At 40.2% G+C, this 20,905-nt stretch overlaps 1 long non-coding RNA gene across 2 annotated transcripts in view; it reads right to left on the bottom strand.

Moving 5' to 3' along the window:
* LOC147915829 (uncharacterized) overlaps positions 1-20,905 on the bottom strand; it is an 82,807-nt gene that overhangs the window by 11,321 nt on the left and 50,581 nt on the right. For both annotated transcript variants that reach the window (XR_015553809.1, XR_015553808.1), the window contains exons 3-4: positions 19,578-19,636; positions 18,982-19,086 (exon numbers count right to left, since the gene is read on the bottom strand). This is a non-coding gene — a long non-coding RNA (uncharacterized LOC147915829). The remainder of the gene's footprint in view (positions 1-18,981; positions 19,087-19,577; positions 19,637-20,905) is intronic.

Raw genomic sequence — 20,905 nt, 5'->3', positions numbered from 1 at the left:
AATGGAGAAAAGAAAGTCTCTTCAACAAATGGTGTTGGGAAAACTGGACAGCCACATGCAAAAAAATGAAAGTAGAACCTTACCTTACACCATACACAAAAATTAACTCAAAATGGAAAGACTTGAATGTAAGATCTGAAACTATGAAACTTCTAGAAGAACACACAGGCAGTATGCTCTTTGACATCGGTCTTAGCAACATGTTTTCAAGCACCATGTCCGACTGGGCGAGAGAAACAATAGAAAAAATAAACAAATGGGACTACATCAAACTAAAAAGCTTCTGCACAGCAAAAGAAACCATCAACAAAACGAAAAGACAACCTTACAAGGAGAAGATATTTGCAAACCATACATCTGATAAGGGCTTAATCTCCAAAATATATCAAGAACTCATGCATCTCAACAACAAAAAAACTAACAACCCAATTAAAAAATGGGCAAAAGACCTGAACAGACATTTCTCCAAAGAAGATATACAGATGGCCAACAGGCACATGAAAAAATGTTCAACATCATTAACTATCAGGGAAACGCAAATCAAAACTACAATGAGATATCACCTCACACCCGTCAGAATGGCTATAATTAACAAGACAGGAAACAACATGTGTTGGAGAGGATGTGCAGAGAAGGGAACTCTCATACGCTGCTGGTGGGAGTACAAACTGGTGCAGCCACTATGGAAAACAGTATGGAGATTCCTCAAAAAATTAAGGATAGAACTACCATATGATCCAGCTATTCCACTGCTGGGTATTTATCCAAAGAGCTTGAAAACACCAATGCATAAAGATACATGCACCCCTGTGTCCATTGCAGCGTTATTCACAATATCTAAGACTTGGAAGCAACCTAAGTGCCCATCATAGACGAATGGATAAAGAAGATGTGGTATATATATACAATGGAATACTACTCAGCCATCAGAAACAATGAAATCCAGCCATTTGCGACAACATGGATGGACATTGAAGGTATTATGCTAAGCGAAATAAGTCAGAGGGAGAAGGTCAAATACGGTATGATCTCACTCATTAAGTAGTAGATAATAACAACAACACACAAACACATAGAGACAGAGATTGGATTGGTGGTTACCAGAGGGGAAGCAGGGAGGGAGGAGGGCAAAAGGGATAATTTGGCACATGTGTGTGGTGATGGGCTGTAATTAGTATTTGGGTGGTGAACATGATGTAATCTATGCAGAAATAGAAGTATAATGATGTACACCTGAAATTTATACCATGTTATAAACCAATGTTACTGCAATAAATAAATAAATAAATAAATAAATAAATAAATAAATAAATAAATAAATAAATAAATAAATAAATAAATTTAAGCAAAAAAAAAAAAGAAGTTTCCATTGTGGTCTCATGAATCCCTGAAACAACATGTAAGAAGACAAGCCACCTCCCGTGAGAGACCACATGGAGAGGCCCTGAGATTGCATTAAGAGAGAAATAACCAGCTGAGCCCAGTCTTCTAGCCACCCCCCCAAGACACCAGACATGTGAATGAAGCTGCCTTCCAACCACCAGATCAGACCAGACACCAGCTGACTACACTCAGTTAATGCCACATGGAACAGAAAAATCACCCAGCAAAACCCTGCTTGAATTCCTGATCTACAAAATCATGAGATATAATAAAATTAGTGTTGGTTTAACTCATGCCATATTGGAGTAGTTTGTTATACAGCAATAGATAACTGGAACCTAAGTCTTTTAGTACCTAAAAGTAATATGTCTTTAGTACTAAGTTTTTAACAGGCACTGAATAATTTAATAAAAATTAAAATTAATTTAAAATAGTTTGATCTGAATAAAGTCAATGGATTGTATTGATGTCAATTTCATGGTTGCTGTAATTTCATTGTATTATACTTATACAAGACGTTACCATTGGGCGAAACTGGAGGAAGGGCAAATGGGGGTCTCTCTATATTATTTCCTACAACTGTATGAGACTCTACATTTATCTAAAAACAAAAAGTTAAAAAAATAATTTGAACAATTGAACGTTTGTATCTTGTCATATTTATATATATTTTAACAAAAATGGTGTCATACTTTACATATTATCCTACATTTTTCCGTTTAATATATTTTGTACCTATTTCTGTGTCAGCACTTATAGATCTAGCTTATTAATTTCAATGGCTGTATTCTATTACACTGTATGGATTTGCTATAATTTATTTAGCTATCACCTACCGATGGATATTTTGGTTTTTTTCCCTTTCTAGAGACTATGTACTCTATCAAATCAAAAGAATTCTAAGTTCCCTTTGAGTCATAGGCTGGGCAATATGGCAATATCTCCCTACTCTAAACTGAAGGAACTTATTTCTACGATTCTTATGATAATTCCTTTCCTGTCTTTACACCTTCCATAAGCTGTTAATCCTACTTCTTCTAAATCCAGGAAGTGTCCACATATAGATACATAGCTAACTCAGCTTCTGGGTAGCAGATTGAAATTCAAACTGCTATGTCAAGAAAAAAACATAATAAAACTCAGACCTCCAGCCCTGAGTCACCCTGTCTGAAGGGGTTTCATAGAAAGTAAAACCAGGAAAGAACACAGATATATAAGAAAAAGAACTGATCTTCAAAACTAGGTCTCAAATCTTAACGCTTCCAATATCTATCCTCCCAAAATAATTATTTAATCTGATTAGCATGTTTTACATTAATGATAACATTATGATCAAAAGAAAAAGTAGAAAAGATGTTCTAGGTAGATACTCCATGAATTTCTGTCCAAGAATAAGTCATTCTGCCTTCTAAAGACTCTGTGCTTTAGATCTGTGGATCTGAAGTGTATTGTTCACTCATTCACTCATTCATTCAAAAGATATTGAAGTGTCTCATAGGGTGGCAGGAGCAGACAAAGGCAGCTATTGCCATTGGAGGAGCTCAGATCTAGTGGAGGGACCAATGACCAAAACAGACAAGTATAAACAATGTGGCAGAGAATAATAAAAATAAACACATGGTAACACAGAAGGGCACTCAAAGCTTTTCTGAAGGAAATTAGCAAAATCTTAAAGTAGAGATAGGCATCATTAATGGGGACAGAGAGGTCATTCCAGATGGAGGGCAGCATGGGCAAAGTCCCAGAAGCAAGCACAGGGTTGAGTGTAGCTTGCAGATGGGGATAGTACATAGAGTCAGGGATGGCTCTACAAGCAGTTATATGCTGCCCAGGTAACAATGGCAGGATGGAGTGACATGAGAGATAGCCTAGGGCCAGATCATATAGGGCTGTGTGCCTTTCTGAAGAGTTTGAAGTTTATCCCTCAAGTAAGGGGGAGCCAGTGAAGAAGAGCTTTGCTTGGGTGAACATATGTCCCAGTTTGACCAAGACTGTTCCAATTTATGCCTGTTGTCCCAGTGTAATTATTAATACTGCTCACTTGCACATTCAAATATGTCCTGGTTAAGATGATAACCCTAGTTATCACCCTAGTTATGCTAGGTCTACATCCAATGGTACTCAGATCATTGAAAATCTGCTTAAGTGAAAAATAGCAGAAAATAGAATGAAAGGGAGAAACAAAGGGAAAAAAAACTATTTCTCACCCTGCAGTGAGTTTGATCAATGCTAAATTAAATAGTAGTGAAAGATCAAATGCAAAATTTTCATCAAATACATGCCAGAGTAATTTTTATAAAGTCTTTCGCATTGGGAAACCCAAAAGTATGGATTCTGCAGTCTTTTTCTTTTCTTTCTTATTCTTTCTTGAGATTTTCTTTCCTCTTGAAATGATACTTGTTGATTTATAAAAGGCATACATGAACATGATAATAATTATAAAAGTATAAAAGGAAAAAGTCTATCTTTCCTCCCCAACCCAGCCCTATTACCCAAATGGCACTATATGAATTCATCAGTTTACTGAACAGGATGAACCTAATTGGGTAAAATAAGAGAATAGCTTTTTTATTGTTCTACTGCCTTCAAACATGTTTGAACTGCCCCTCTCAGAGTGAGCTAATTCCTAAGATAGTAAACAACTGGCCTGCAGCACACCTTTCATAGGCAAACCAACCAATCCAGAGCCCTGACCCCAACCACCTTCTCTATCTGACTCTCTTACTAAGGGCCACTATCCCCCTGCCCTAATCACCCCAGGGCCAGGTACCAAACAACTAAGGACAGCCCCTATGCCCCAGAGCTCTCTAAAATTATTAAAACTATGAGTGACATCAGCAACATGGCCAAATAAGACATTGTCCACTCATATTGCCCCCCTCAACAACAACAATTTGGCATCCATCCACAGAAAAAAGTGCCTCTGTCGGAGCTGTGGGATCCAGCACCATTCCCCAAGGGACCCAGGAGGAGTCTTGCCACACACCACCACCCCCATGCATTAGGTAATAGGCATAGAGACCTCAGTCCTAGCTGTGGACCCTACAGTGGCCTATGAACCGGCTCCAGCCCCTCTCAGCATGGTCTGGGAGGCCCTGGAGAACACTGTCTTAGACAATCACCCACAGACAAGACAGCCTGTGTGGAAGTCCAGGTTTCCAGAGAAGAAGTTCCAGCACATCATTGGAGCAAAAAAAAAAAATCCAAGTTTGGACACATTGGTGTGGGTAAAAGGAACAGTTTGACTTTACCCACACCACCTCTCCCCCAAGGTAGCACAGCTAGGGTCAAAAGAGCCCTTCTCAGGAGTGATTTCTCCCGCAAGGGGCAGAGGGATTGGAGGGGGAGAGTGAGAATGTGTGAGTGAGCACCTGGCTTCCCCAGCTGTGCAGGATGCTGCCAAAGAGACCATTTCTCTCCTCCACCAACCAGAGTACTGAATCATGAACTGCATGACTCGGGGGCAGGGAGTGACTGGGAGAGAAGCAGATAGGACTCTCTGGAGAGCATTAAAGGGACGCAGATCCTACTAACCATGTGACAGACTCTATCAAGAAGCCCACCCACAAGCCCCTGGGGACTCCTTGCCCTCAGATCTCCCCAACCAGCCCATGGGCATCCCCAGCACTCCATGTGCCTCACCCACACACACACCCCCCACCCTGTGGCCAGCTCTCTGTGTGTGCTCATGACAGTGGTGAGAGTGAGCTTTAGCAGACTCAGATACAATCAGAAATAAAAGAGGAGACATTACATCTGATACTACAGAAATATGAAGGATCATAACAGACTACAATGAACAATTATATGCCAACAAATTGGATAACCTAGAAGAAATGGATAAATTCCTAGAAACACATAACCTACCAAGACTGAATCATGAAAAAATATAAAATCTGAACAGATCAATACCAAGTAAGGGGATTGAATCAATAATCAAAAACCTCCCAACAAAGGAAAACTCAGGATCGGATGGTTTCACTAGTGAAATTCTACCAAACACTTAAAGAAGAATTAATGCCAATCCTTCTCAAACGCTTCAAAAAAATTGAAGAGAAGGGAACACTCCCAAACTCATTTTATGAGGCCAGCAATACCCTGATACCAAAGCCAGATAAAAAGACTACGAGAAAAGAAAACTACAGGCTAACATCCCTGATGAACATAGATGCAAAAATTCTCAATCAAATTCAGCAGCACATTAAAAGGATCATACACCATGATCAAGTGGGATTTATCTCTGGGATGTAAGGATCGTTAAACATATGCAAATCAATAAATGTGATGCACCACATTAATAGAATGAAAGATAAAAATCATGATCATCTCAATAGATGCAGAAAAAGCATTTGACAAAATTCAATACCCATTTATGATAAAAAAAAAAAAAAAACTTCTCAACAAATTGGGTATAGAAGGAACGTTCCTCAACATAATAAAGGCCGTACGTGACAAGCCCTCAGCTAATATGATATTCAACAATGAAAGGTTGAAAGCTTTTCTTCTAAGATCAGGGATATTTCAAGGGTGCCCAATCTCAGGACTCCTATCCTACATAGTGCTGGAAGCCCTAGCCAGAGCAATTAGTCAAGAAAAAGAAGTAAAAGTCATCTAAATCAGAAAGGAAGTAAAATTGTCTCTGTTTGAAGAGGATACGATCTTATATATAGAAAATCCTAAAGACTCCACCAAAAAAAGTTACAACTAATAAACAAATTTAGTAAAGTTGCAAGATACAAAATTAACATGGAAATAAGTTGTGTTTCTATACAGTAACAATGAAATATCTGAAAAAGAAATAAAGAAAAAACAATCCAATTCACAATAGCATCAAAAACAATAAATACTTAGGAATAAATTTAACCAAGGAGGTGAAAGATCTGTACACTGAAAACTATAAAACTTTGATGAAAGAAATTGATGAAGAAACAAATAAATGGAAAGATATCTCAGGTTCACAGATTGGACAGTTAATATTGTTAAAATGTCCATAGCATCCAAAGCCGTTTCTAAATTCAATGCAATCCCTATCAAAATCACAGTGGCAATTTTCACAGAAATAGAACAAACAATCCTAAAATTTGTATGGAACCACAAAACACCCCAAATAGCCAAAGCAATAATGAGAAATAAGAACAAAGCTAGAGGCATCACACTTCCTGATTTCAAACTGTATTACAAAGCTATAGTAATTAAAACAGTATGGTACTGGCATAAAAATAGACACGTAGACCAATGGAACAGACTAGAGAGCCCAGAAATAAATCCTCACATATATGGCCAACTAATATTTGACAAGGAAGCCAAGAATAGTCAATGAGGAAAGGACAGTCCCTTCAATAAATGGTGTTGGGAAAACTGGATAATCAAACACAAAAGAATAAAATTGGACCCCTATCTTATACCACTCATAAAAATTAACTCAAAATGTGTTAAAGACTTAAACATAACACCTGAAACCATAAAATTTCTAGGAAAAAAGCTCCTTGACATTAGTCTAGGCAATGACTTTTTGGATATGAACCCAAAAACACGAGCAACAAAAGCAAAAATAAACAAGCGGGACTACATCAAACTAAAAAGCTTCTGCATAGCAAAAGAAATGATCGATAAAATGAAAGGCAATCTTGAAATGGGAGAAAATATTTGCAAACCATATATCTGTTAAGGAGTTAATATCCAAAATATGTAAGGAACTCATACAACTCAATAGCAAAAAAAATGAACAATCCTATTAAAAAATGGGCAGAGGATGTAAATAGACTTTTTTTTCAAAGAAGATATACAAATGGCTAACAGGTACATGAAAAGATGCTCAACATCACTAATCATAAGGGAAATAAGATATCCACAATGAGATATCACCTCACACCTGTTAGAATGGCTATTATCAAAAAGACAAGAGATAATAAGTATTGGTGAGGATGTGGAGATAAGGGAATCCTGTGTACTATTGGTGGTAATGTAAATAGGTACAGTTAATATGGAAACCAGTATGGAGGTTCCTCAAAAAAAAAATAAAAAAAGAACTACCATATGATCCAGCAATCCCACTTCTGGGTATATATCCAAAGGAAGTGAAATCAGGATCTCGACGAGATATCTACCCTCCCATGTTCATTGCAGCATTATTCACAACAGCAAAGATAAGGGAACAACCTAAGTGTCTATCAACAGATAAACGGATAAAGAAGATGTGGTATATATACACAATGGATCATTTTTCAGCCATGAAGAAAAAAGAAATCCTGCCCTTTGCATCAATAATGATGGACCTTGAGGACATTATGCTAAATGAAATAATTCAGACAGAGAAAGATAAATACTATATAATTTCACTTATTTGCAGAATCTGAAAACATCCAACTCATAGAAACAGAGAGTAGAATGGTGGTTGCCGGAGCCTGGGGATTGGGGGAAATGGGGAGATATCGGTCAAAGAGTATAAACTTCCATGAATAAGTTCTGAGGATCTAATGATCTAATGTACAGCATGGTGACTATGGAGTTAAGCTAACAATACTGTATTATATATTTGAAATTTGCTAAGAGAGTAGATCTTAAATGTCCTCACCACACAAAAGAAATGGTAATTATGTGAGGTGGTGGAGGTGTTAACTAACGCTATTGTGGTAATCATTTTGAAATAAGCGTATCGAATCATCACATTGTATACTTAAATTTACACAATGTTATGTATCAATATATCTCAAGAAAGCTGGAAAAATAAAAGAAATTATTCAAACTAGTCAATCCTAAATCTGCTTGTGCTTCCTCACCCTTTCCTTCCCACAAAAAGCACAATAAAGGCTCTGCCCACATCTTCCCCCTTCCCTCTGCCTCTTGATGGACACTGGTCCTTCTCTGTGTGCACCCCCATGCTGTGGCAAGGCCCCTCTTCTTGCGGCGTGTGAGTCAAACAAACCATCTTTTCAATAGCAGCCATCTCTCCATCTGTTGGCTTTGCCGTATCTGAATAATAATAAAACCTACATTTTAAAAACAATGCTTCATCAGATTTGCCATCTCTACTCTCTATGAATATCCTAGACAGATCCCATAGCTTTCCTGCCACACTCAGATAACAGAAAAGTCTTGTTTTCAAATGTTGAAATGTCACTCCAGTTTAAACCAAAACCTTAACCTCTCATCCATTTGAACGCTTTTTCCCTTCCTCCAGTTCAGGCCTGACCCGCCTCAGAGCAGCAGTGGAGAAAGGCAGAATGATCTTGTTCTTTCACGTCTCTTCCCTCCTTGCTGCTGGATCGTCCAGGGGTAGGAGAAGGGAAAGGAGGTATTAGAGGAGAAAGCAGCAGAGGAGTTTTTGCTTAAACTGTGTTGGTGGTTCTCCTTTGGGCAACACTAGCTGCCCATACCCTCTGTTGTGGCAAGTGCACATAGGGAGCTTTAATGAACAAAAGCCACACACAAAACTGGGGATCTCCAAACTGCACTGTTTTTTGACTTAATTCACCTTCTGGCTGACATCTTGTTACCACTTCCACCCAGCTCTCCCTTCAGCAGTATACGCTGTGGCCTCTTTCTTCTGATGCCTCCTCACTCTTTCAAGATGACTGGAGCCTGGCCACCTCCACGGCATCCACTTGGTCCACAGTAACTCGGCCACTCTCGTCCTCTGAATGATGGAAGTGCAGCTTGCTCCCACTGCTGCCCTCTGCTGCCATAGGAAACTTCGTTCAGCCTCCTCCTGTCATCAAAATTCTCAGTTTAAGAAATGGACACCTGTCTGGAATCAACTGTGCCCTCAAATTCCAGGAAACATAGGCAAGTTCTCCCGAGAACTCTCTCACCAAACTCTGCTCCAGTCCCATGGAGCTGTGATTCCACAGCTGAGAACATCATTCAAAGATGGCTCCAGGCTTGATTATGGAAGGGGAAATTCCCATGGAGGTGAAGGACGGTCATCACAGACATCTGTACTCCCACAAGTAGCCTTCTCTTACATAGGCTGTTGGAGGTAGCCTGGTTTTGTTTGATGGATACAATATTTTCTTAAATACCTCTGAGGATAGTATTTAGAATTTTTAACGTTCTCTTCTGTTCCCTGAATTATCTGTCTTCTCCAGAATCAATTATTGTTTCAACTTTGGTCTTCCATTTCACATTGTTTTCTTTTCCCCTGTGTCTGGTGAGCTGTTATCTATTCATATTTATCAACGGTGGAAGATATTAGTTAACACAGGGAACTGAGACAGTTTTTCTCTCTAGTTGTACAGGTCCATTTCTCCAGTGGGCTCTCCCTTGAAAACTGACAGTAAATAAGTGGACAGAGTTGTGTTTACAGGCAGCCAACGTGGGAGAGGAACCAAGAACTCTTTCAAATATCAAATTATGAAGGACTTTTTAGTGTATTTTATCCCCGGAAAACTTCCTCCTCCTCCTTCTTCCCCTCCTCCTTGTCCTTCTTCTTCATTTTGTTTTATTTTATAAGTCTACAGTTATCTTAAATCCTGTGCTACATTTTTGCTCAGGCATGAATAATCTCTCTAGGAGCCTCACGCAAGCCTATTGTTGACTGGAGGCATTAATAACTTGGGGCCTGAGGGTAAGGCAACTGCTCCACCGCCCCAGTTTAGGGAGTGGAAGAGTAGTACTAACAGTTAGGACCCGATATATAATTTGCAGACCTTGATACAAAATGAAAATGCAGGGTTCTTTATTTAAAAATTATTAAGCATTTCAAGACAACAGCAGAGCATTAAACCAGGTAGAAGCCCCTTCTAAGCACAGGCACTACACAACTGTGCAGGTAGCGTGCCTATGAAGATGGCGTTGACTCCCAGTTGGGCGTTTCTCCAAGTTCTTCTACCAATAAATACCCTTAAACTCCTTGCCAATACTATTTTCTGTTTTTCTACTGTTCTACTTTTTCCATCAATACAATACCTTTTGCTTTCTATCATTCAGGAATTCCCCAGATCTTCTGGTCTGCTGATGGTACCTTTCCTCATTTCCAAAGATTTTTTGGTTTTATTATTTTGGAAAGTGTATTTTCTGTTATTTTTGGAACTTTGAGAAGAAGGAATAGATGTCCATTTGAACCAAAACCCAGTTTCTTTTAACAACAAATGTTTAAGTAATCAGAAATATGTGGGTGGTGTGCTGGTTTTAAAACTATCCAATCTCCTCTGATTTGTTAACCTTAGTAGTAGCAACTAGAGCTTAAGTTTAGAAACACTAAAATAATACATTGCTGGGGCACTTGTGCACTTCCTCTTTAAAAATTTCACATCATTTCTTATAGGAACTCATTTAAAAATAAACTTGGATATCAATTAAGTTGTCAGGCGTCTAAGTTGGTGGAGTTTCCTATTGTACAAAGAAACATCACTACCAGGAAAGTCAACTATTTTTAAGGTCCATTTTTCTTCGGCCAAATGATGTGGTTTATATACAGAGAGATAAATGAAAACTATAAATCTGAGAGGGGGAACGGAATTTTCTGATTTAGCTTATTATCTTTTGCTTTCTATACTCACATTTTCACAAACTCTACCCCCATCAAAAGATGAAAGGTTTAACTGATATTTTAGCACCTGGTAAAGCCCTTAAGTGAGAAGATACTTTCATTTGCCCCTCTAACGCCGACTGCAATTTTATTGAAATGATTTATCACAAGGTGTTCAGAGTCCCAGGACTTCCTTGCACATGAACATATTTTTTTCTAAGAATTTTCTTTTGTGAAGGACCGTTGCATTTAGCTATTTCTAGCTATACTCTGTCAATTAGGGAGAAATGGACTTTACTAATGAAATATGGCACAAGAACCATTATTTCAAGTCACTCCTACTTCACAACTTTGAAACAAGCCATTGACTTCATGAAATTTTTTCTTGAATCTTAAAGAAATGAAAATTGACAAGGAAAGTGAGACATAACAATACCATATTTTTTCTAGAAATAATACAAGTAGGTACACTATTTTCAATGGACAGAGCAAGAGCCTTAAACACAATCCACATCTTTTGGTCCAACAATTCCAATTCTGGGAATCTACCCAAAAAATAATCTGAAAAGCACATTGTATACTAAAGATGTTAATTGACATTATTTTCATAATAGTAAAAAGTAGTATACTCTAAAAGTGTCTTAGTATGGCTTCCCTCTAAAACAGCCTGAGACATAGACTTGGGCAAGTTGCTTATTTGAAAGGTGACTCTAGGAAACAGAGTCAAAAAGATAGAAAATTAAGAAAGAGATGAAAGAAAAGGCAATAAATGTTCTATTTTGAGCTGGTTACATCAGTAGGTAACTGGAGTCTGGTCCTGCTGGGAACCCTCTGAAGAACCCGATATTGTGCATCTCAGAATTGGGGGACAGAGCCCCAAATCCACAGGTCTGTTGTATCCAAGCTCTCATCTTATCTGAGCCTTTAATAGGCCATTCCAACATTTTATCAGGCTGTTGTTTCTAAGTGATGTGGTATATTGTAGTACGCATGAATCTTGAGGTCATGAGCCCATGATCCCACACCCTTTTCCCCCAAAATGTGTCACTTGGTCCAAGGCAATGTTATGGAGGATCCATGTCAGTAAATCAGGTACAGTGGATCATAAGACACTAGTAATAGCAGAGGCGCTGTGGGCAGGGAATGTAAACCTATACTCTGCTGTACAAAAGCTTGGGTTAGAAAACTGAATGATGAGCCCGAGCCTGATATGAAATAGAGGCCACATAGAGAAGCACTCAAGCACTGAGGAGTGAAGACTTCTACAAGACCAGACCACCCACTAGCTGAATGCAGGTAAGGGAGTGGCTGACACCAGATGGAGCAGAGAACCACCTATCCCAGCCTGGCCCAAATTCCTGACCCACAGGATCACAAAAAATAATAAATCATTTTTATTTTGAGCCACTAAGTTTGGGGATGGCTTATTAGCAGCAAGAAGCCAGGAGCTTCTGTTTTCATGCTCTTAGAATGCTTCCTCTTAGAAGCCTGCCACCATGTAAAAAGTCTGACTACTCTGAGACCTCCACATTATAAGGAAACCCAAGCTAGCTAAGTAGAGGGGCTTTGTGGAGCAGCTCCAAAGCTCCCTTGCCGATAGCCCTAGCTCAACTAGAACCAAGTAACACAGAAGAACCATTGATGCAATCCACAGAATCATGAGAAATTAAAAAAACAAAAGAATCATTGTTTTAAGACCCTAAGTTTTGGTGTGGCTTGTTACATCACAATAGATCATTGAAACACACGGCCACTCCATTCACGGGCCCATTGCACAAGCACTGACCGAGGCTGGCTGACATCCATCCAACATATCGTCTTGTCCACCTTATTGCCAAGTGACTCCTCTGCCATGGATGCTTCCCAGCAGACACTGTTACGAGCACAAAGATTTTTGTGCCCACACTCATAGGCCCATCCCTCTTCCTCTTTCCCCAGATTTCTACTTCAGTCTTCCAATCTTGCTCCTTTTAGTCCCCTGACCAACCAGCCAAGTTATTGCCAATGCTCAGACCTCTTCTGTCATACAAAATTGATGGAAGCATACTGCTCAAAGCTCTACCCACTGAGAGAATTTCATCTCATTACTGGCCCACAGGCTACAGTCCAAGGGGGGCCATAGTGCAGCAGCAGTCCATTTTCAGATATCACCAACATATTGAGCCACCCCATCCATGAACCAAGCTGGTCATAGGGAACTCCTCAAGAAATGATAGGGCTGAGCTGAGGGAAAGATATGGGTGCAAGAGAAGTAGGTGACCTGGGGGTCAGGACTACTTATCCCTGTAACTTATCTGTGCCCTTTGACCAGCTCCCAGATGTACTATTTCATCATACCATATTGCAACTTCATCTTTCTAACATTACGACTTGGGAGTGCTCACTCATGACAAAGTTCTTGCTAGGCAGTTCCAATCACATAGTTATTTGATAGTCCCATTATCAGGCATTCAGTTTCTACTACAGTAGCATTCTAAAAGCTGTTTTTCAAATGATGGGTACTTCTTTAATATAGAAGTTATATTTTTGCTAATTCTAGAAGTCTTGCCTATGAATCTCTTACTGGGGCTTCCAGAAAGTCCACAAGCATCCTTATCTAGCATGATTATTCCTAATTTCATGGAATATGCCTGGTCTTGTGGCCTGAGCAATAACGTTGCTTGCAGTACAGCCTGGACCTGCTTCTGAGTCCTCTCCTTCTCTGAGCTCTACCTAATATTTAGTCTTCTGACTTACCCAATAAATGGGTAAGTCAGAAAATCTCTTCCAAAATCTAAAGAGGCCCATTGCTGCTGTGACATTTTTTTGTTTTTTGAACTTCTGTAGGAAGTTCAAAGCACAGCAACTTTCCCTTTACCTTACAGAGGATATCCCTACATAGGTCAAACCATTGAGTTCCCAAGACTTCACAGATATAGCAGACCTCTAAATCATTGTAGGATTTATCTCCCAGGCTATGGCATTCACATATCTTGCCAGGGTATCCAGACTACTTTCCACTTCCTGTGCATCAGCCCAATTAACATTATGCCATCAATATAGTGAATACTATGATGTTCTGTGAAATATCAAGATGATCAAGGTCCATTCCTACTATACTGTGACAGAAAGCAGAAGAATTAACATAGCTCTGCAGCATGGAATATATATTGCTGTCCTTCTTGTATGAATGTTCTCTGTTTTGACCCTCTTTCCAGATGGGAAAAGAACACATTTGCCAGATCAACAGCCACAAACCAAGTTCCAGAGGCTGGACCTGGACCTATGATAATATACTCTAGTAAGATACTGCTTTGGGGGCCACCATTTCACTAAGCTTGCAGCAGTTCACCATCACCCATCTTGATCCATCTGATTTTTCCAGGGACGATAGCAGTGAACTAAATGAGGATGTGATGGGAACCACCACTTATGCATTCTTTAAATATTCAAAAATTGTATTAATTTCTGTACTTCTACACAGGATGCAATATTCCTTGTGACTTACTGTCTTTGCTGGGAAAAACAATTTCAAGGATGATAGGATTTAAGAATAGCAGAAGCCAAGTGGTTACACTTAACCAGCTGGCCCTTCATATCATAATGGTTCTTATTCCACAGGTCAGGAAAACCATGTGAGCAGTCTTTCAGTTTCTAAGAATATCAATCCCAATTATTCACAAGGGGACTGGGGAAATGATCATAGGCTGGTCTGTGGACTCACTGACACATTATAAGGTGGATATGGGCCAGTACTCCATTTATCATCTGGACACCATATGTCTCCACTCTGACCGTGGGACCATGAGGGCATTTTCAGATTCCCTATCAGTGTCAGTTTAGACCCTGTATCCAATAGCTCTCAAAAGTCCTCCTCTTTCCATAGTGTACAATTACTCTGTCAAACAGTCACAGTTCCCTTTGAGATAGAATCGGGACTATTTATTGTGTCTTGCAGTGGCATTAAAGGGTCCTTCCTTTAGAGGACAAGGCCTCACCTTCAATTGACGGGCTCAGGTATGAGAATTGACTTAGATCTGGAGAATGGAAAAGAGATTGCAATTTTCCAATATGACAGTTCATATTAGTATTCTTCTCAGCAACTCTTAACTTTTTTTCTGATTATAAAAGTCAAGTCATGCTCTGGCTTCCTGTTTATCTCATTCACCCCCAAGAAAACTATGATCTATTAGACATTGTCACAGATCCCTGCAGGTCTCAATGCCCTGGATGCAACTCTAGTCCTTCTGCCTGGCATAATAATTACATCCACCATGCCTCAGATGGTTAAGTGCCATCACCTGACTTCTGCTATTCTGGAATTCCATCATCACCATGTCCTCTATGGAACCCAGTTCTATGCAGCAAGGAACTCTAGGAGTGCAGCCATGGGAGCGAGTGTACTGCTCAGATCCCCTTTCAAGAGAGAAATTGCTGTAAGGAGTAGTTAACTGACAGCCTCCCACTGCCTTAACTTTGAGATCTACTGAAGCATTCACTCCAAGGCCACACAGTCCCCAGATTCCACCCAGTCAAAGACTAAGCATGGCAGAGGTTCTAGAGCTGGTCCATTCCTGTCCATCATGGGACTCTAATGGGCAATATTTGCCCTGTGGCTCCCCATCAGTTTAGTGGAGACTTCCTCAAAGACGCTCAATTCTTGTGATTATTGTGATGCTACTATCACCAGCTATAGTTCTTGTTGCCATCTGGCTGTTGAGTGATCCAGTCCCACTAAACAATCCCAGGCTGACTGTCTACTTTCTAGAGTCACCTTCAGTACTCTCTATCTTAGACACAGACTTGAGTCTGAGAGTGGGTAGTCTACTTGGGAAATGATCTCAAGAAGCAGAGTAAAGGAGCAGAAGAGAGAAAGGAAAGGGAAAAAAGTCAACTCAGGGTAAATTTTTAACTAGTGGACAATTAGGGCTCCATCCCACTGTGGATTCTCAGAGGAATCATGTAAATGCATCTCAGAATTATTCTCCCAAAGAACGGGAAGCTGCAATATTTATCTTCCAGCTCCCACTCCTCTATGAGTTACTTCCTTTATTACTCCTTTATTACTTTGTCCCCAAGGATGTTAATTCTTCTTGCTCTTAATACTTCCACTAAACCTAAAAAATGCCTAAAAAGCACATGCTTTTTCAAACTCAATCCTCTGGCTCCTTATTCAGGGCTCTTCACTACCAAAACCAGCCTAATAAAGGGGTAAAGTGTCCACTTCTAGGAAGCAATTTCAAAAAGCCACCAGAAAGCCTCTGTGACTAAGCAATGGACCTGTCCTACAGCTGGGGGATGTCAAAAATAACTTTTCACTCAATGGAAATGAGACTTCAAACACAAAACTCCTTGGAGAGGAAACTGACAGACCCAGCTCAAAGCTTAAACAACCTAGAAGAGATCCTAACAGGGGGCAGGGGCAGGACTGCATAAGGTACTGGATTCATGAAAGGAGAGAAACGATATCATGGAGAGGACCAAGGGACTACGAAGGAATTGTTAAAGGCTCTGTATTCACTTCCTATGGCTACTATAACAAAATACCACAAACTAGGTGGCTTAAAACTACGCAATTATCTAGATGCTGGAAGTCCAGATCCACGGTGTCAGCAAGGCTGTTTCCTTCTGGAGGCTCTGAAGAAGAAATGATCCCATGCCTCTCCTAACTTTCATGGTTGCAGGCAATCCTTGATGTTCCTTGGCTGGTAGACCCTTCACTTCATTCTCTGCCTCTGTCTTCACACGGTGTCTTCCCCTTTGTATGTCTGTGTCTCTGTGTCCAAATTTCTCTCTTCTTATAAGGATACTAGTTACTGGATTAGGGCCCAACCTAATCTAGTATGGCCTCACCTTAACTTGATTACATCTCCAAAAATCTTATTTCCAAATAAGGTAACATTCTGAGATTCCTGGTGGACACGGATTTAGGGGGACACTATTCAACCCATTACAGTCTCCAAAGACAAATAACTAACCACATAGCTCTGTCCTTTTGGCCACATAGACATGTGGCTTCAGAGGGAAAACAGAGTAGCTATTACTACACACTTACCAGGGTTTACATCATCGGATAACTGGATAATCACAGTCTTCCCCAAGCGTGTGCCAGAGCTAAAGTATAGTGGTAAACCATGCCAAGAGCATTCTCTAGTTCTGTGGTTTCTAAACTCCTTTACCCACAGAACCCTTTGTTCAAATGAAATTTTACTAGCTGTATTCAGACAAATAAAATGGATAAAAATTGTTCTGCCTGAAGTGGAGCTGGAAGAACCAGGGTCTTCTCCTTCTGTGTCAGATTACAAGGAAAGGAGCTGTACAGAATTTTACTGGAAATCCATTTATCTACTTTTCTGTTTAGTTCAGGAAGCAATTTATGAGCAGAAGTAACATAGAGCAAGATAGGCACATAGGGGCTACAAGAAGAGGTAAAGAGAACAAAAAAATGAATTTAGGAAGGGCTAGAGAGGAGATGGTTATGGCCACTGTGGAGAGCAATAACAAAATGGAGTAACATATGTCAAGGCTTCTAAAATGGAGCTGGGAGGCCATTAAGGAAAAGGGGCTTATGCACACACACCACATCTCTACACAGAGGAAATGTAACTTTGAAACTGTGCTTCACTGTTGTCATCTTGACCTTCTTTCAAGACATATGCTCACTTCCATAGATAAGAACTTTTTGCCTTAGAGATGGCCTTCAACCAATCATGTATAGCCAAGAGGTAACAGTTGTTGCCAGCACCAATCACAAATTTTGCAAAACAACCTGTGTACCTTATCTCTTTTTGCCTTTATAAACTGTTGCCTCCTTTGTCTTTTCTGGAACACGTTTTGGGTTTCTACCTGAATCTGTGTCTCTCAAATTGCAATTCTAATTGCCCAAATAAATATCTGCTATTTGAATTGTAGTGAATTTTTCCTCCATCGACACTACCCTAAGTATTAGGATGCAAAAGGGAGAGAATAAGTCACAGAATACCAATCTGTGGCCTCGTGGTAATACCAGGGGAGAAGGGAAAAGGATGAAGGGAAAAGGAAGGAAGGACTTCCTTATATAGTGATTTAGAGTAGTAGCTAGTGTTTCTATGGCCCTATTATGGACTCATGGATGAAACTCTAGAGTTTCCTGGGTCAAGTTTGAGGCAATTAGCTACATAGTGCAGGCAAGTTTACACTGAATGACTTAGAGATCTGCTGTTTCCCAAATAAGTGGATAAACAGAAGATTTTAGTCTCCAGACTCATTAATCTAATACCTTCTGTGAGCACTCAGCATGCATAGAAGGCCAAATAAAAGCATTTGATATAAACAAATCAATAATAATTTATATCTTTTGATTTCTCCAAAGAGAAATGTTTATATGTGGAGAAAAAAATAAATAAAATGACATTTAAAAGAAGAACCATCCCACCCCACAAACACACAGCACATAAAAAAAAGTGAGACACTAAGCCATTTGACATGTCTTTAGAGTCTTGACCAAAGGGGGGAAATATCTGTCAAGACGCCAGGGCCTGTGAGTCAATGGGTCAGTTAAGTTTTTCTGAAGTCAGGCTCCCAAGAAAGCAACTTTTATTTGTTGTCTTAAATAGTTTAATAATTTAACCCATTAATTCTCATATCTTATAACTAGCTGAGTCTGATATGGGGCAAAGAGCTAGTGGGGAACAAATCTAATATCAAAATGTTGCTAAGCAGTCTCACAAAAATTTCGTGAAAGACCTGAATAAAGGATATTTTGTGGGGCTGGCCCCGTGGCGTAGCGGTTAAGTGTGCACGCTCCACTGCTGGCATCCCGGGTTTGGATCCCGGGAGCGCACCGACACACCACTTGTCAGGCCATGGTGTGGCTGCGTCCCATATAAACTGGAGGAAGATAGGCATAGATGTTAGCCCAGGACCAGTCTTCCTCAGCAAAAAGAGGAGGATTGGCATGGCTGTTAGCTCATGGCTGATCTTCCTCACAAAAAAAAAAAAATCTTTTAAGGAAAAAAAAGGATATTTTGTTGAGTGAATGCTGTGCCACCAAATCCACTTCTGTGACTGGTTCTTCTCAATGCAAGGCTCCCCTCTTACAGGGGTTGTCTTAGTCAGCTCAGGCTGCTATAACGAAACACCATACGCTAGATGGCTAAAAGAACAATTACCTCTCAGGGTTCTGGAGGCTGGGAATCCAAGATGAAGGCGCCCCCATACTTCGTGTCTGGTAAGGTTGCTTCCTGCCTTGCAGATGGCCACCTTCTTGCTGTACCCTTGCATGGCGGAGAGAAAGTGGGCTCTTCGTTGTCTTATAAAGGCACTGATTCCATCATGGAGGATCCACCCCAAGGCCTCATCTAAACCTAATTAGCTCCCAAAGGCCCCTCCTTCAAATACCATCACAGGGATTAGGGCTTCAACATATGAATTTGGGGGCCACACAAATATTCAGACCGTAGCAGGGGCTCTTAATCTTTTGCAGGTCAGGGACCCCTTTGGAAGTTTAGTGAATAATATTCTTAAATGCATTTTAAAAAGATATAGAGTATATTTCTAGGGAGAATAGAAAAGCTACAACTGGAGGAAGATGGGCACAGATGTTAGCCCAGGACCAGTCTTCCTCCGCAAAAAGAGGAGGATTGGCATGGATGTTAGCTCAGGGCTGGTACTCCTCACAAAAAATAAATAAATAAAAATAAATAAATAAAATAATATAAAAAAGAAAAGCTACAATATGTTTGTGTATGCACAGACATATACTCACATGTATGACAGTAAACATTACTTGGAGGTGGAATTCTGGTTTAGGGATCAACTCTGCCCCTCAAAAAAAGAAAAACAAGAATAATAAAATACATAGAATTATAAGAACATCAATTCCTTTAAAATATAGTTATCAGAATATATTTTAAAAACAAATTTATGATAAGGCAATATATGTCTTCTGTATTAACACATTAAATAATAAGATCTAGTGTCAGGTCAAATAACTATCACAATTTCAAAGTAGTGATGAGTGTAGGTGGTATTTTGAGAGATCTGCCAATAACTGTAATATGATGTGAAAATATCTGTGATTTCTATTGGTGACAAAGTCATAGGTACTGCTAACACTACTGTGATGTGTTGCCCACATCCATAATTGAAGGAAATGCTAATTGTCAGTTGGAAGTGAGTGAAAATAAAGCAATTTTTTCCCATCCACGTACAGAGCCCCCCAGATTCAGAACTCCTCCAGGAGGTTCTCTTTGATTTCAAAAGTTCTCCTTTCCTTAGTGCTCACAAGGAGCAACAGACCTGGATGAAGAAACACACCTTCAGAAATCTCTGCTGTTTTTTTTTGTGTGTGTCTGAGGAAGATCAGCCCTGAGCTAGCATCCGATGCCAATCCTCCTTTTTTTGTTGAGCAAGATTGGCCCTGGGCTAACATCTGTGCCCATCTTCCTCCACTTTATATGGGACGCCACCACAGCATGGCCTGACAAGCGGTGCATGGGTGCACGCCCAGGATCCGGCCCTCCCCGCCAGCAGCGGAGCGCGTGCACTTAACCACTATGCCACCGGCTGCTGTTATAGTTCCTGCTCATGGCTGTTCTAGTGGAGGTTATTCATATCCCATCTCCCCCACCTTGGCTGCGGCTCAGCACGTCAGGGGCTACCATCCCTGGGGCATGGGGAAGAGGGCTCTTGTCACTAGCATCAGAGATTCAAAATAATGGAGAGGGAACAGAGAGTAGAAATTATCTGGTCTCTACTGGAAAGGCATAGGGCAGGCAGGAAGCTGGGAGCCCCATAGGCCACTGCACAACTAACCCAACCAAAGCAAACTCCTAAGTGGGTCAGGCACCCTAGGGTGCTTCATGTGCTGTGTCCAGGAGCCAAACATGTGCATTCGTTCAATAGCTCAGTAATTCACACAAGAAACATGTCAGAGGGCCTACTTAGTGCTAGGCACCGTGCAAGGTGCGGAGAGTGGACGTCCCGGCTCTCGTGGACCTGCAAACCTGGTCTACAAGAGCATGAACAGGCCCAAGAGTCTCTCAGGATGATAAATAAGAAGGAATAGGGAGGCCAGACACTTCATAACCCAGA

The sequence above is a fragment of the Ceratotherium simum genome, chromosome 12 (assembly GCF_057802395.1).
Source record: "Ceratotherium simum simum isolate JZ-2026a chromosome 12, ASM5780239v1, whole genome shotgun sequence".
NCBI classification, from domain to species: domain Eukaryota; kingdom Metazoa; phylum Chordata; class Mammalia; order Perissodactyla; family Rhinocerotidae; genus Ceratotherium; species Ceratotherium simum.
Note: the sequence above shows the minus strand (reverse complement) of the source record. Positions and strands in the feature narration are given on the sequence as shown.